Source organism: Mirounga leonina, unplaced genomic scaffold (genome assembly GCF_011800145.1).
Source record: "Mirounga leonina isolate KUSES-001 unplaced genomic scaffold, KU_Mleo_1.0 Mir_153, whole genome shotgun sequence".
NCBI lineage: Eukaryota > Metazoa > Chordata > Mammalia > Carnivora > Phocidae > Mirounga > Mirounga leonina.
In genome coordinates, this window is record NW_023270387.1 from 27,122,579 (window position 1) to 27,127,698 (window position 5,120).

Here is a 5,120-nt window from a genome sequence, read left to right on the forward strand (position 1 = left end):
GGAGAAGCCACTTACATGTCTAGCCAGGATGACTGCAATAGTTTTCCAACAGGCCTTCCTTCTTCCTCTCTTCCTTTCTTATAATCTAATCTTCACATAGCAACCAAAAATGTTACTTTAAAAATGTGGGGGACAGGTCAGCCCAGTGATGGGTATTAACAAGGGCATGTATGGCAATGAGCACTGGGTGTTACATGCAAAGAAAGAATCATTGTTCACTACATCAAAAACTAATGAAGTACTATATGGTGACTAACATAACATAATTTTAAAAAATGTGAATCAGACCATGTCATTCCTAGTTCACAAACTTCCGTGATTTCTCAACCTGCTTAGGCAAAAAATAAATAAATAAAAAGTTTTTATTACATTTACAAGATCTTACATAACCAGGCCTCTGGCTATCTCTGTGATTTCATCTGCTACCTCTCTATCTTACTCACACAGATCTAGCTTGATTTCTGTGCTATTTCTCCAACACCCAACCATGTGCTTACCTCAGGACCTTTGTACCTGCTATTTCAGCTGTCTGGAGTGCTCTTTTCTAATACCTTTGTGGCTTGCTCCTTCACAACATTCACATCTCTGCTTGCTCTATCTCCTTTAGGCTATTTTATGTTTCCTCATAGTAGTTATCACTAACTGACAAGTTATTACATATTTACTTAAATATTTTCTGTCTTTCCCATTAGAAAATGAGGTCCACAAAGGTTGGGATAATGTTTTATTCATCATTACATCACAGCATTTAAAAGACTACTTGGCTCATAGTTGGTATTCAGTAAGATCTGTTGAATAAACAGATGAGTAAATACAATGACTTAATTGTCCTTTACCATTAATACTCAAACATACATTCATATTTACACTTATTTATTTAAACCACTTTCTTTCTTTTGTGTGTGCTTACAATGTCTTCATACTTTAGGAATTTTAGATGTCTCCCATTCATTATATTTTTTACTTTAAATATTATGATATTGGATACATATTTCCATATGTATTTTAAATTTTGAATTATGAGCTCATTATTTCAAACATTTTCTTCTGTGGGAGTTCTGTGAATTCTGTGGACTATGGAAGCATCCATAATAGATGGTTTCCTAGTTGCCTCTGTCAAATTGTTGCTGACTTTGTGGTACCAGACCAATTTTATTTCATATAAAAATTGGACTCTGACACCCTAGTAGAGTTCAGACTTGAGTCTCTGATTTCTTGCAGTTGAATCATTTTCCCCCCGTGGTCTAGAAGGAGGTATTACTTCCTTGCTTTCTTCAGGCCAGGAAGTGAAGTTTTTCTAAGTAGGCACATTTTCCAGCCTCCTGGCTTTATCCAGGGAGCATATTTTCAGCTGCCCTGAACACGCAGGGCTGGAAGCTGATGTCCATCCTACACAGACATTAAGACCCCAATGGTATATATTCTGCCCATTTTCCTTCACAGATCCTCTCATCTCAGCAGCTTCCTTCTACCATGTGTTCCATCTTTCTTCTGGAAAATGCAGTTAGTTCCTTTTTGATTTTCATGCTTGGCTACATATTTTTATTTCTTTCAAAATATATATTTTGCAATGTATTTATGTGTTTGAAGTGGAAGGTGGCTTCCTGTAGTTCAGTCTAATCTGGATTAGAAATCTCTGACTTCATTTGAAAAAATACCTAGGATAACATCCTAGGCTCAGAGGACCACAATATGGTAGTGGTGGTGGTGTAAATGTGCTGTATCATTTGGGAATGCGGTGAGACTAAAAAGGCAATTAGTATTGGGAAACAGGTCCAATTGTCCAAAAAGAAGTCATAGATGGTATATGTATTTCCTATGGTTGCTATAACAAATTGTCACAAACCTGGCCATTTTAAACAACACATATTTATTCTCTTACAATTCTGAAGGCCAGAAGTCAGAGATCAGTACCCCTGAGCTGAAATCAAGGTGTTGGCAGGTCCATACTCCTTCTAGCAACTAGAGGTGAGAATCCATTCCTTGCTTCTTCCAGCTTGGGGATGTCAGTATTCCTTGGCTTAGGGCTCCATAACTCCAACCTCCAAGGGCAGAATCTTCAAATTTCCCTCTGCTGTCTTCACATTACCTTCTTTGGGTGTCAAATATCCCCCTACCTCTCTCTTATAAGGGTACATGTGATGGCATTTAGGGCCCACTGGATAATTTAAGATAATCTCCTCATCTCAAGATCCTTAACTGTTTAATCACATCTGTAAAGACCCCCCCCCCTTTTTTTTTCTATACAAGGGTAAATTCACAGACTTCAGAGGTTGGAATGTGAATATCTTCTAGGGAACTGACCACAACCTACCACAGATTAGTATAAATAGGAAATGTCATCCATTTTTTACCAGCATCCTATGGCCACAATTTCAGAGGGAAAAAGCAAGACTCACAGAGAGCAGGTAAGCCAAGACCAGGAGAACTGATTTATATGGAGGAAGCTGAAAAGAAGTTGAGTCAAATCACAATAGGAAGTACACATCAGGGAGAGGCTAGTCTGAGATGATTCTGTTCCATGGGAAATACCAGGGAGAAGACTAGTACGAGGAAGATGGCAGATCTTTGACACTCTCAATTCCCCACTGCTCAGTTGAATTTTAGGCGACAGTTTTCACTTTGGAATTAAAAGAGTTCATGATGGCTATGAATGGCTAATGGAATAAAACTGCAAACTTGTTATGTCATGCTCTCGTTCTTCAGTAATACCAGAAGCACAAAGAGTATGTGGCTCCTGAGGAATGGGGTCAGACAGAGATCAATAGATTCATTTCTAGTTCACCAAGGTCAACCAAAGGTCAATGAAACTAGCTCAAAATAAATAGAGACATTTTCTGCAGGAAGAGTATATTTCCTAAATTTGGGGAGGCGGAGTGGGATGGTCTACAAGGGGTCACATAAAAAGAAGGGTGGGTTTGCACAAAGTTCAATAAACTAAAAAGTTCATTCCGGTCAAAAGAAATCATTAGGGGTCACTCATATCAAGTTAGAGTCTAACTGAATGCTGTTTTCTCTTCAAAATTAAGCACAACAGGAATGTTCTCTGAAGACAAGAGGTCAGAGCAAAGAAGCATTTTTCCACAAATGGATTAAAGATGCCTGCGATTCAACATAAAGAGGAGACAAGCTACCTTTTAGACATGAGGATCCAAATAAGTGGTCCACTTTCTTCTGACAGAGGAACAATAGTGGAGAGTCGGGCAGTCTAGGACTTTGATCCAAAGTGATGGAAACTTCTAACTCGACCTGATCCCTGAATACATGCTACCCCTTAGAGAGTCTTAAGGTTAGCAGAGCTCATTTGTCTTAAATGCAAATAAACCCCAAAAGAGCAAACATACTGGTCTTTCACTGACCTCAGTGTTATCTTCCATGAACGAATCCTGCTGCCTTTCTGTGCTCCAGTTCTCAGGGTTGGTGTAAAAACTTTTGCTCAGAGTGCATGTGAGGCTCTTAGAAGAGAGTGGAGGGACATTGAGACTCGGGGCACTAAAGAAGGGGAAATCTAAGATGACGCTAGAGCTGTGAACTTTGGTCCTCCTCAGAGAAGGGAAAGGAAACTAGCAAGCATTTCTTTTCAATCACTGCTTTGCATATTAGGAGTGTATCTTATTGAAATTTTTTCTTTGTCTCGTGTTACAAAGGTAAGAGAGTGCCTCAGGGAGACACTGTTTAGGGGTAGGGGCAGGACAAGAAGTCCACCCTGGATTTCTTTGTCTTACTCTAGTGTCAGCAGCATTCTAGGGGCCCTGAGGGGTGGGGTTGGAAAACAACAGAAGAGTGATGTCCACACATTCCTTATTCCCATTTTAGTTGCCTTAGTTCTGGGGAAAAGGGGTAGTGAAAATTCTCTTCTGCACTCCTGGGCTGTCTTCCAGGTGGGTACAGACACATCCCTCTCTCGGCTTCTCCTAGCATCCTGACCCTAGCAAGATGACTTTACATTTAGTTGCTCTTGTTCCAATTGCCCCCATTGGGCTCCTTGAGAGCAGGAACTGTGTCTTCTTCGGGGAGCTTATCTGGTGCCCTGCATAGGGCTGGCTATAAATAAATGGCACAGAAACTACACACATTCTTCAGTGCAGAGTGAGGGTATCCTTCTGGCATTATATGGATCTAGGGAGCAGTTATAAAGCACCTTCTGTGCTCAGGCCCCCTGCAAAGCACTCACACATACTTTTCACTCAGTAATTCTCAAACAGCCCTGAGATACCATGATTATTCTTAATTCCACAGACAAAGAAACTGAGGCTCAGTGAGGTAAAAGGACTTGCCTGAGGTCACAGGGCAATGGAGGGTGTCAGGATTATGCTTCCCTCACACCACGTTTACCAACTGCCCCGCCATGGACACAGCTCTCTATTGGGACCAACAGGAGGAAACATGGCCTTTGCACAAAGGGAGCTTAAATAAAAGAAGACAAAGAGAAATATCTAGGGATACTTTAAAAAGCAGCATGTTTGATGTGAAGGTAAAAGGCCAACTGACCGCGAGGCTGGGGAAACAGGAGGATTAGGCGTGACCCCGGGGAAGTGGGGTTAACCAGAGAAGGCCAGGTTTCCTAAAGGAGGTGACATTTGAACTAGCATAGACAGCAGGTCTGCAATGCAGAACTGGCTCGCTGAAGAGCGAGCTATGCTCACTGGGAAGTGAGTGTAATTAAGTCCTTCCCCAGCAGCTGCAGAGCTTGAGGTTCTGGGGCTGCGCTGGTGTATTACTAGTGCCCCCCTGTGCACGAAGGAAGAAGTGGAGCACTTTCCGGGGTGAAGGGGGGGCTCTGCAGCTACCTGCGCCCTCCACCAGGAGCATGCATTTCACTGCTGACTTCCCCAGAGCAAAACTGTGAAAGGGATTCTATAGTATAAGTAACAAAGAACTAAGCAGGCCTCCCGGCCCCAAGGAGACTTTTTCCCTTCTCACTTCCCACTGCAGTGAGGGCCTTTGGTCCGGGGCACAATCTACTGGATCTCAAGAGATCCTTGGAAGGCGTGCTGTAGACAAGGAGGAGCTGAGAATCCCTCCAGAGGAAGAAGAAGGGTTTCGCTCCCTGGCCAGGGCTCTGTAGAAGGCCTGCCCAGCCTAGGTGAAAGAGCCCCCGGGCTCGAAAGCGTGGGCTC